At 37.8% G+C, this 12931-nt stretch overlaps 1 protein-coding gene and 1 long non-coding RNA gene across 2 annotated transcripts in view; one reads left to right on the top strand and one right to left on the bottom strand.

The window, feature by feature from the left end:
* LOC124955125 (titin-like) overlaps positions 1 to 12931 on the top strand; it is a 41916-nt gene that overhangs the window by 553 nt on the left and 28432 nt on the right. The window lies entirely within an intron of this gene.
* Positions 6551 to 12931, bottom strand: part of LOC124955155 — a 58699-nt gene continuing 52318 nt past the window's right edge. Inside the window, exons 3-5 of the long non-coding RNA XR_007102780.1 lie at positions 7426 to 7712; positions 7192 to 7335; positions 6551 to 7103 (exon numbers count right to left, since the gene is read on the bottom strand). This is a non-coding gene — a long non-coding RNA (uncharacterized LOC124955155). The remainder of the gene's footprint in view (positions 7104 to 7191; positions 7336 to 7425; positions 7713 to 12931) is intronic.

Raw genomic sequence — 12931 nt, 5'->3', positions numbered from 1 at the left:
TTCGATAAACAGAGAATGCAAAAGTGAGCACGCGTCGATCACCGGCGATGAGTTGCGTCTTATCGTATTGGTGACAGCGAGTGATCAAGATCAGTGATCGTTTATATTCGTCGTCGTCTAGTTCTTTCTTGTCCTCTTCGTGGACTTTCTTACGGATTGGATTTCCCATGTGCGTTGAGACACCTCTGGGGCGCTGCAATGATCTTAGCGGAGATGTGCGAGAGTTCCTTTCGTGAAAGCCACAAGTGAGGCACGACGAAATTCAATGCACCTCGGTTGTGTGAATACTAACTTGAAGGAAGACGCTCGATCAAGGTAGAAAGTGAGTCATTGCGTATCGCGAAAATTACGAAACTCGAATGCCGTATATACGCGACACTTTTTATTTGAAAATCTTTTTCACCGAACTAGCGAACGGGATTCACCGTAATATAGTCGAGTTCCAAGAATGTACGAGTTGCGGATTCCCCTGGGAACTCGTGAGTCTTTTTTAACTTGATAACACGGAATTGAATTGATCTAATTTAAAGAAACCAATATCTAAATGATTCAAACCGGTGTATAATATGTATACCTATCAAATTGTAGTTCGTGAAGGATAGTTGGACGTGCACGAACGCTTTTTACAATTAGAAAACAGAGTCTGAATATTGAGGCGAATACCATCAGCGTGTGAATACCAAACGTCTCCTTCCTCTCACAAGGGATAGGTTTGGAAGACCATAAAAATTTGACGATCATCATTTTTCAACGACATTTATTCCTTGACTACATTTCCAATGTCGTCCATGATATGTTCATTTTTTCTTCTGCTTTATTTATTTATTTTTCTTCTTCTTTTTTTTGACAAACAGATTAGGTCAAACGAGGAAGAAAGAAAATTTCAATTTTATTCGTTTTCAAAATTCATTTTATCGAAATTTATTCGGCTCGATCTTAAAGTCTATCGGTTTGTTCGCGTGACGACCTTCGACAAGAATTTCAAACAGGGATCCCATTCTAACATAATGAGTTAAGAAAATTTCAGGGATCAACATAATAGATCCTCTCCGCTGCCAAGCGACGTGGTAACAGAAACGAAAAATGTAAACTAGGAGAATCTATGGGTTCCTACAGATCCCTTTGTATCCGTCGGCCTCGACTTCTTTAGCTTCTCTTCCGACGATGATGGAGAGAAACGCGCGTGAATAAAAAGAATTCCTGCGGTGGATCGAATTCTCTTAATACCATGAGTACGACGACGACGACGACGGCGACGACGACGACGAATAGAATTAAGCCAATGTATACGATGCATCGTAAAATTTTGCATGATATCTCGTCTTGTATTTATTTATGTATGTTATATGACTCAACAAAAATAAGATAAGTAAAATTTCGAATAGATTAATGATCTAAACAATTTACTCGACTTGAAAAACAATAGAAGTCAATAAGAGGAGCGAGAAAAACATATTCAACATATAAAACAACTTCTATTATATTGATTTACCGGCTAACGATCTTTCATTTTTCTACACAAAATTCTTCCTTTTTTATAATCTATAAAAATTGATTTGATAAATAACCTATTCTATCGAAGAAAAGACACAGGTTTATGTGATCCCAGTCTTTCACGTTTGAATCGATCTATCGAAAAACAAGATCTGTAATAATCTATTCTCGATTCACTTGTCTTTACGAAACTTTCTCTATTCTCGCTAGGATCCATCATAATTAAATTCTTTTTTAATTAACGTCCTTTTATTCGTAAATTTGTATAAAATAATTTGTTCTAAAATATTTTCATACTTCAACCTAAAATAGTAAATTCTTATATTTATCCCTTATAACATAAATAGATAATTAATAGTGATCATTATATAATAGAGTCTATGAAAGTAAAAACGACGAAAAATTCAAAACGTTCGTGAAACTCGTTGACGATAGATCTACGTTAAGAACGCAAAGTACATCTAAGGCAGAATGCTTCTTACGTGATCAATGACTAATAACTAATTATCAAACGCTAATTACCGAGACCGCCTTTTGCCCGTATCGTGGATGGGTAGCGCGCAATTCCGGTTCTACTGCTCGTTAGGTGCAGCGATGAAAATAAAATGAAGTAATGGGGTGTAAGTAAGAAGCGATTATGCTCACGCGATCCGAGAGGGGCAATAACCGTAGCAAATCGAGGCCTAACGTGGTCCTTCTGAAGATCGAGAGAGAGATCTTGATCGTGCTCGAGTGAAAGGAAAAATAAAATTGGTCTCATTTATATTGAAAGTAAAAATCCTTAAAAAATAAAATTACCAAGAGCTATCGATCGATCTTCAACGCATACTTTTTCACTCTCAATTTTTTCTTTATTTCAGCGCATCTATTCTTTCATAAATTTTTATAATATTTATCGACTGGGAGATTAACGAAGTGAAATTACTTTTAAACTATAATACATTGCGTAAGGAAAGCATAGATATTTTACGAAGTTATGGACAGGTCAATCTTCGCTTGAGTAAACGTTTCAATCATGTAGAATGTACATATAGATGAAAGTGAATGACCAAGTGAGTGTGCTCCCACAGTTATACCGAATAGTAAAACCCATGAAGAGCGAGAGAAAGAGAAAAAGAGAGAAAGAGAGAGAGAGATAATGCTGATACTTGTCCACTCGTCGTCTTCAAAAAAGACGCTCGTGCATGGGAAGAAAGGACGATGCTGCAATCGTTTGAGGCTGATGGACGGTCGACCGATCACGTAATTCTCAAAGCAATCGAACTGTTCGATATCTATCGAGGCGTTCGACCTATCGATCGTCGTCATTGCCCATCGTAAAACATCGGACATTTTTTTTAAAAGGATCGAGAATTCAATGTCGTTGGTCATCGAAAAACATTGAGTTCATTGGTTTCATTCAACGATCCATAAAACCTACATTTTTTTAAGCTTTGATGTCTCTTTTTCTCTTTCATCTTTATCATTCTAAAATATCAGAATTGTATTCGTCAAAATATACTATGTCTTTCCTTTATCTTTTCTCGAAATATCTCGATTTACGAAAATTGGTACATTGCTCTCACGAAATCACGGACGTGCTTCGTGGCGATTATTGCAGAATTTGGATACGCTCCGCAATTACGAGACGTGAATACAAATGAACCGGTCGCGTCCCCACGATGAAATTTCTTTGACGAAACGGACGTTGACCCGAGACGAGATATACGAGTAAAAAAGATAGAGAGAGGGACATAGCGACTAGTAAAAACGTTCTTCTTTTTTTTAACGTGAGAAAGAAAGCTCCGTGGACTCGCGTGAATCTATTAATAAGAAATTAGTGAATTACCGTTACGTTGTTAGATAATGTAAAACTTGAAATGTCGCTAAGAATTGAATTTTTATTTCAAGGGAGTTTGAAATAGGATAAAGATGTGAATAAAGTAAAAAGATGTTCAAACATTTCTATTAAAAATTAAAGAATTTTCTAGCCACGACATTTTTCTATTATTTCTGACATAATAACTGAATTCGTTTTCATATTAGAATTACACACGGAGGATCATGATCAATGGATACACAACTTACACAATGAATGTAACTCGCTTAAATGACATTTGTTTTACTCTTCGCTCGTGAATCTTTTTTAACATATTATAAATAATAATTGAAATATTTCACATTTTTCGTGATTATTAATCAATATTATATTTCGCGTTGTAGTAAATTATAATAGATGATACGTTAGATAGTGTTTTATCGAAACGTTTCGAAAAGAATATAGATATAAAAGAGATAGATATAAATGCATCGTAAATAAATTGAAAAGTAATTCTTTCGTTCATGTTAATTACTTCGTATTATATCAGGCGACATAGTCGACGAAAGACAATTCCATACGAAAAGAATTCATTCGCTCATAGTACTCTTATTCTTCTGGAAGGTGCGTTACCATTCGTATTCCTCGCGTGCTTGCTCGTGCATCTATGTCGAATGCAGTTTATGAGCTCTTCGCCCAGTAACCGGTCATGTACTTGATAAAAATCGGCTACTCGCTTTGAAGGGATTGGAGGGAATTTCAATGCGCGTATGATTCCGTACGTTTGTTTGCCACGCGGCCAGCTTGAGATCCCTTGCACGTAACTGTACGAGCTCACGCTGAATGCTTTTAAAAACATTAATAAACTCCTACAGTCGGTTCATTTCTTTGATCTGTCACGGTGATCCATTTCACGAATACAAGGTTATTAATTTCGATGATTCTCGAAAATGTACCTTTTTTTTTTACGTTTTTACGCGTATGTACATATATAAGATTCTATAAATGGACCTGACATTGCTTACCGAACTTACTGAATTCGGTCAACCGGTCAACGAATGGTTTAAAAGGGGCAGTCTTGTTTTCGTCTAAACATAAAGAAATGTAGTCTAGTGGGTCTAGTAAACCTGCTCTATTAGCCTACTTCCGGTAATAACAAAATACATATTTCAAGTGGTTTCGCCAGAAACCAGAGAGAGAGAGAGAGAGAGAGAGAGAGAGAGAGAGAGAGAGAGAGAGAGAGAGAGAGAGAGAGAGAGAGAGAAAGAATCGTTATTAACGACCGGTGACACAGGTTATCCTACACCATTTCTCTTCTCTCATACACACTTTCTCATCTTCTTGTTCTTCCGAGTCTTTCAACGAAACACGAAGAAATGCATAATGTATTATATATATATATATATATATGCATATCGTCCGAACGGATTCCGCGTAATCAAGCGAAGAATCGCGCTTAATTACTGCATGGTCGTTCCACGGTACGGAAAGACACGGATATAGTCGATAAAATCGTGAGTGTAGAGTAGCCGAGCGTAACACAAAGTCGAATCACCTTCGGTATACGTAGCCGCAAAATTTCTATTTTTCTTGAAGAATTGCGCGAGGAGTCCAAGCGAAGGCTTCAATTACGTTTTTGTTTTTTTACTATTCTAGCTTTAGCTAGCCAGCAAGCTGTAGATATTCCATATTTGGTGGATTCGCGAAGAAAGACGTCTTGTTATAGTTGTTAATGAAAGGGAACGAGTTGGTAGGGGGATTTCGTATGGTATGCGTAGCGAACTTCTGGGAAAGCAAGTACCGTAAGCCGAAGCCACGAAAGAAGGTGGAATTGAGTACGATTGCGCGTACACATTACGAAGAAGTGGAGAAGGGCAATAAAGAGCGCTCGGAGTTGATGCGAAAACGCTTTCGTACGGTATTTGAGTTCGTGAACTAAACACTGGCAGAGATCGATGTTTCTTTTTTTCTCCTTCGACATTTTTTTTTTTTGTTATTTTGATTTTAAACGATCGCGCAATAACCTGACATCATATCATTTAGTCGCGAACTGTTTTTATGACATCATATCGCTGAATACAAATGTCTTTAAATGAGAGAGGACCAGTTCTAATTTGATCGTACTATACATATATCGAATCGATCGATTCTGACCGCTTATCCTAATGGCCTTTGAAAAATAGCATCCGGTGTATGAGGTAAGAATATTCTTTCTATCGAACCTTTCGACGAAATTCTTGCTATAGAAAGACATACCGAATTAGATGTTCCAAGCTACCAAATATCATCAACGATCTCTTCGTTGATGATATTCAAAGTTCTCTTCGAAGAGTCGACTCTGTGTACAGAATAACAATCTCAAAATGTTTTTCACAAGTGTGAGATAAGACTCATAAGAAGAAAATGATTAGATTGGTTAATCAATTTTTCTTTATTTTTTTTCGCTCAAAATAACAAAAACCTTCTCATGTTCTTACTTAAACGTTCCTTTTGTGCTTGGAATATAAAAAAAAAACGATAATAGGAAACTGAATTCACAACATAGAAACAATTGTATTGTATCGAGCAAGATTCACATGGTATTAATAACCGACACAAACACTTTCTCTTTCTCTTTCTCTCTCTCTCTCTCTCTCTCTCTCCTCGATCGATCGATCAATCATATCGTATATCATACGATATAGTACGATATAACGTTCTATTTTTTATTTAACAAAATCATTGTCAGGATATATTTTTCAATGCAATCCTTATAATTTTCAATCACATTCTTTTCACGAGATAGAGCATATCACAAAGAGGTGTTAACGATGAAATGATAGATTATTCAAAACGAGTATATATAGAAGTATATGTCTTGTGTACTATACAATACATACATAAATGTTTCGCATTATTATTAAAAAACGGATCAAACATATATCAGGTGACCAAGAATCTTTAAGAGATAGATAGATAGATAGATAGATAGATAGATAGAGAGAGAGAGAGAGAGAGAGAGAGAGAGAAAGAGAGAAAGAGGTAAACCTTGTTTTGATCGCGAATTAATTTCCATCGATAATTGAGTTGTTATAACAGTAAATTTTCTAGCCTCAGCCATATAACAACATTTTTGTATTATCCTTCATTAGATTATACGAGCAATAATTAGCACGACAGTGATGTTATATCTTTGGCATTACTTTCCTTCTCTTAAACCTCTTGATTTCTCTTCAGAGAGAAAAAAGATTATAGATTATAAAAAAGGAAGAAGTTATATCAGAGCCGAGTTTCAAATATGTTAAATGTAGTAAGTTTAAAGTTAACAAAAAATAAAAGCATATTCGATAAAACAACATTTTATGCAAAAAATATAAACAAAGAACAAAAATCAAACAAGTTTCAAAATGAGATTCGATCCATCCATCTGTCTCGTTATTATTACCATCTTCAAAAAAAAAAAAAAAGAAATAATTAAGAAAAGTAGAGCAGAGCAACGATAGATGATACGAGCGAGAATGATCAAAGAAAACTGTCTGAAGGATTTAAAGCTCACCGATATACCCTTCTACTGTCTTGACTTCCTACAATTGTTCTTCCCGATTTTCGCACAATTATGCGGATACGGAGGGAACTGAAGAGGGGAAATAAAAAAATCTCGTGGCAATGGAAGATAATCGAGAATTATGTAAGAGAATTAGACTTCGGCATTCACTATCTTCCATTTATTACTCAGATGGGATATTATCTTATTTCCTTTGCTATCCTCAAGAAGATATATGCCTAACTACTTACATGCCTATACCATTTTTATTCACGGCCTTACAAAGTCCTGAAATTTTCCAAAATGATTTGTTCTCATTAAGATATTCGTACTAAGGGACCTTGATTAGATAGCATAATGATTCGAAAAAGCATACAAATTCGATCCACGAACGCATCGGTAGATTCGAAAACTCTTCCTAGTCGTCGTCGTTGTCGTTATGCTGTGATAATGGAGCAGGCAAAGGTAGTAGATACGACCATTCGTCTTGGACTCGAGGAGGGATGATCTCTCTCGCCTTCTGCGCATCGAGCACAAGAGTAAAAGAAACTGTCGCTTAACGAGCGCGACGCTGAGCGTGATCGTTGATCGTCCGGCATTGGGTACATACGAAAAAGTCGCTCGACCGTGAAGAATGAACTCTCGGAAACATCGATGTTCTTCTCCCTCCACCCTCACCTTCTCGAGCCATGCTATCTTCCTCTTCCTCTTCCTCTTCCTTTCTCTCCCTCTCTGTCTTCCTCTACTATCCATTTATCCTCATGAGGTACGCCGAGAGCCATGATCGTCCTCGATCGCGCATGACGTCTATTCCGAGATTAATAACATCCTCCACCGCCACCAACGCCAAACACCGTTGCTTCCCACTCCCCACAGCCATCAACTTCGAGAACGTAACTGCAAGAGCAAAGAAAAAAAGAATAAAAAAAAGTACAAGAAAGTAGAAAGGGTGGGAGAGGAAATATCAGTCCTGAAGACCATTTGCTGAGGCTCGTAATAAGATAGTAACAAAATATGAATCCTTTTCATGACTGCTCCATCTCAAGTGACTGTCATCGACAAACTCTCTACTTTATTTCCCTTATTCTTTTATACTTATTTCAACATTTCCCTTTACCTCCTTTTATTTCCTCTTTCTTATTTTCAGTTGACGCTGCTCCGAGCTGTTCACAAATATCTTCGAAATTATTGTAAAATAGCAGCAAGTATGATCGAAAGTTTTCATCGAGAAGTTTACCCCTCTCTCTTTCTCTTTTTCTTTCTCTTACTCGTTCTCTCTCTCTCTCTCTTTTTCTTTGCCTTTCTTTCTGAAATTTTTATTATCAAGATCAGCAAGTGTCCCTCCTTCCTGATAACGGAAACAGAATCTAAGGAAAGAAACGATCTTTGCAAAACTAAGCAAAGAGATACATGAAATGAAGATTGCTCCTTCCTTTCTTGTTTCTTTCGATCACGCGATGACCTCGATCAAGATACGATAGAGAAAAAGGAGACTAAAAGAAAAGAAAAAAAATAGAAAAAGAGAATCGTTCATGGAGTTCTCGAACAAAAAGAGACATCGTCGCACGGACAGCGCTTCGTCGGAGGGTTAACGACGTCTCGTGACGTGGGTGTTCGCGCGAGCGATTAACATCGTTTCAAGGCTGACAGCGCTTAAACGTCGTCGGCAGGTCTTGTCGTGGAGAATAGAACAAACCTGCGCCTTCGAGTCAGAAGTCGGTCGAGAGATTGTATCTCTCGTCTTACACGAAGAGGGTAGTAGGAGTAGCGCTCTCTCTCTCTCTCTCTCCCTCTCTCTCTCTCTCTCTCTCTCTCTCTTTCTCTCTCTCTCTCTCTTTCATTTTACTCTGGGTGGTAGAAGTCCTCTTCGAAGTCGCAAACTCTGTCGCATCCGGTTCGCCATCCCGAAGCCGATGGCTTGTATCTCTTCGCGACCAGAAGCAACTCGATCGTATTCGATACTGTTCTTCTTTCTTCGTCGTCGTAGTAGAAGGTAGACGACGAGAACGAGGCACCTCTTTTCTCGATGTGCTATTTATAGGGATACGCGAGGGTGGCCTGGCACCTGGCTCACCACCAGAACAATTTCTAGTCGTCGTTGTGTGGCTACGGCACGATCGAACCCGTTCTACTCTATTTACTCTTTATTATTCCTCGCCGACATGTTAACAACGTCCTCACCATCTCTTTCTCTCTCTCTCTCTCTCTCTCTCTCTCTCTTTCTCTCTCTTTTTATCTCCTGCTTCGTCGCCAGGCAGATCGAAACATCGCAGAATTATTATTCGGCTCTACCAATCCAGAGCCGGATGTATGACGGAACGAAGGGGACCGAGGCAGACTCCGTGGTTCGAGCATTTTATTATGCGATGCGGATGCTACCACTGAATTTCTCTCTCTCTCTCCCTCTCCCTCTCCCTCTCCCTCTCTCTCTCTCTCTCTCTTTCTCTCTCTCTTTCTCTCTCCCTCTCCCGGATGACTGATTTTGGTGGATGCCTATTCTTGTGATTGGCTAGTTCGTTTCAATTTTAATCGCTTGTTCCTCGTAATACTAGGAATTCAATTATCTTGTCCCTACATATATTATAGTCGTTAAAGTAATATAGTTATCGTCGTAGGTTGGCGTTTAAAGCAACTGCCCAGTATCATCCTAAATACGCCAACTTATTGAACATAAACAGACATCTATAATATTTATCTACGACATGGTATCGTCCATTTTGTGACATCAAATGAATCGATATTTTTCAAGTGAAACTGGAAAAATCAGTGAATACCCTTCTCGAGTAGGCAAGATACCGTAACGCTCGTGAAGTACTGAATTCGAATCTCGTATTTAATTCCGTGGAATCACGTTTACATTCATCGTAGCTACTTCTCAGGAGCTCAGACTATTCCAACTATCAGCCTTATCCTTCCTTATACTGGTTTCCTAGTCGAGATGTCGCGTTGATCTGAAAACCTTGCGTAAAAAGAGCATCATGACTCTGTAAGGAATTGAACCGCATTACTTCGGTAGAGGTCGATACAGGTGCACATCCCTTCTTCTCGGGAGAGAACAAGATCCGCCGTTCCTTTAAACTCCGTACTAGTCTCTTGGTATACAATCATTAGGGTCTTTTCACCTCGACCTTACGAAGAATCGTGCGTGGAAGACGACATTGCGTTGCTTCGTCTCTCTCTCTCTCTCTCTCTCTATCTATCTCTCTCTCTCTCTCTCTGTCTCTGTCTCTGTCTCTGTCTCTTTCTCTGTCTCTCTCTTCTCTCTCTCTTTCTGTCTACTCTATTCTATTCTACCCGTATCTATCGCTTCTACTTTTATATATCAGACGGATCTTAAAATAATTCTTTGCCAAGGTAGCCATTTTCCGAGAAGCCAATGTGTACTCGAAGAAAATAAAAGAATCTTACTAAACGCTTGGATGTAGCCTTTTCCCACGTAAAATCGAGAAAACCTTTCTTAGGACTCCAAGAAGCCCATGTTTGCACTCCACGATTCCTCGCTAAGTGGCTCACAAAGATGAGTCGAAGAAAGAGGACCCGTAGTAAGGATACGTATACGTCGAGGAGAATGTGAGTCGAAGAATAAAATGAGAAAGGAGAAGAGAGTAGCGAGCCGCCAAGGGATACCGCGCCCAAAGCAAACTTACTATTTCAGGTTTTCCGTGTAAACGTAGGGTAAATAACATTACTGCATGCACGCGCGTTCATGACGCACCACTAACTTCGAGACTTTCTCCGAGACGTGTAAACACACACCTTGAAAGGGAACGAAAGAAAACTTCCCTTTCGGCATGCGTATCTTTTCGATGGCTTTCCTACTAAAAGATGAATGCTATCTTTCAATCATTAGCATTTTCTAATCACTCGAACTCTCGCACATATGTAAGTACGCTCCTCATATTATAAAATTATTAAATTATTTCATTAATTTATATATTCTTCGAAATCTTTATAAAAGAAACCACATCATACGTACTCCGAACATTTCAACGTATTTTCAAACGGATTGTCCCAAACCGCACGATGATACTATCAATTCTTTCTCTGCTAAAGGAAACGATTAGCTGTACTCAACCGTATGATCGAATACTAAAGGAGTGAGAGAAAGAAATGAAGGCTACATATATGTGACGACCTTCTTCGTCACATTGTTGCCTGGTGTTGCAATATTATTAACATTTTCCACGATCAAATCGTGCGAAATCGCGCATAAGAATATACTTACATAAGTTCTGAAATCTGACTTATGACTTCTAGGACAGGTTTGGTTCGTTAACCCTCCTATCAGAGTTCTCGAGAGAGAGGTCAAAATAAAAAATTATTAGCATGTCATCATAGATTCATGTTTGCTACAAATATACCTTAGAATCTCGAAAAAAGAAAACACATTTTCTAAAGGAAGAAGAGAAAAAGAAAGATGGTAAAAAGAAAGGTGAATTGTTAGTTTCTTCAATTATCTCTCGTTGCTACAGTCCTTATCTTTATCGTCATACTCCTTGAAGTAAAAATACATCGATCTTTTTCTGTTGACTCACTTATTCATTATTACGCTTATGAATGAAAGGACAACAAAAATTGAGCAAATATGCGACCGACAGTTTCTGTGTTCGATCGCAGTTATTGCTGCAAAATTACTGACAATACAACCTTCCTATTGCTATTTTTGATGCATCTTCCCTACTCGCGCGTATTTTATCAGTTTTCTCTTCTTCTTCTTCGACAGCTCCTTGTCTCTCTCTCTCTCTCTCTCTCTCTCTCTCTCATTAGCTCCACTCGGGGCGTTAAGAGTTTCTTATGCACCCTCTGTAATCTTTCATACTTACACACCATATGAACAATCGACATTCCGCTTTCACTGAATACTTATGTTTTCCTAGCTTCTGCACTTGCTGCTTCTTAGAGAAATCTCTTCTGGAGACATCTTCTTGTCAATTCATAAACTCCATGATTTTTCTCATTCTTATATTTGAAAAATTAATCATTTAAATATTGAATTCCATTCATTAGTATTATATAATATTTTGATTGTTTAAATAAATATACAAATGCAAAAAAATAAGATATATGAAACTGAAACAATTTACCTTTTTTGTAATCGATTAATTTAAATAATTAATTAATTAATAGTATGAAGAATGATAAAAACCTTAAATAGGACTTAATACAAGAGCACGTCATGAACAAAAGATCATCAAATTTTTCCATCGAATAATCCCTCTAATTCACCTCACTTCAAACCAAAAATCTCAATAAAGAATAAATCTGTCCGATGGAAAAGTCACCTGTCACAGGCGAACTGGAGCGTCGCTGTAAAAGAATTCGTTAAAAGAAATACAGTCGCGTTGCACTATGAATGTAATCTCTTGCTGAGGTACGTTTTCCTACGTAGATAGATACAAGTACGTTAAAATTACGAACACTCAATATAAAGGTATGTGGGCAGAAGGATAGTAGAAACGTGTTGGCAATATGCCGCTAATGTGCTGCCGCCATCGCACGCATCGACGCTCGCTTACGAGTACTTTTAAAGGACGAAGAACGCTGATACCGCTACTTTGCATGATAATTAATCATTGGTCCCGGTATTGGTGTTGATGCTGCTGGTTGCTACTCCCTCTGTAACGGATAATTTTCTTCGCTCTTGCTCTCTCTCTCTCTCTCTCTCTCTCTCTCTCTCTTTCTCTTTCTCTTTCTCTCTCTCTTTCTCTTTTTCTCTCTGTTTCTGCTTGGCGTTCATCCAACTCGTGGTGCACACAAAAGATCGATAAAACACCATGGAAAAGAGTTGCCTTTCTTCACGAGGATAATCGACAAATTTTACCTTTGATTATTTGAGAGAATGAGATGGAGAGATCATTTATTTTAATATTTATAACAATGCTAAATAAACCCAATTGGAATAGGTGTAATTAAAAAGTTATATATATGCAAGATCATAAACGTGAAATAGAAAAGAAGAAAAAAGATTTAAACCACAAAGTACCGTATATCCTGTATATCGATTTCTTATGCCAGCATAGGTACCTATTATAGCAAACAGACTGGTTTTCATTGTCGTTGATGGTATCATTTATTATTTCTATATGCACTCCTCCGAGAACGAAGTATTTTTTCGC

The sequence above is a fragment of the Vespa velutina genome, chromosome 1 (assembly GCF_912470025.1).
Source record: "Vespa velutina chromosome 1, iVesVel2.1, whole genome shotgun sequence".
NCBI classification, from domain to species: domain Eukaryota; kingdom Metazoa; phylum Arthropoda; class Insecta; order Hymenoptera; family Vespidae; genus Vespa; species Vespa velutina.
Note: the sequence above shows the minus strand (reverse complement) of the source record. Positions and strands in the feature narration are given on the sequence as shown.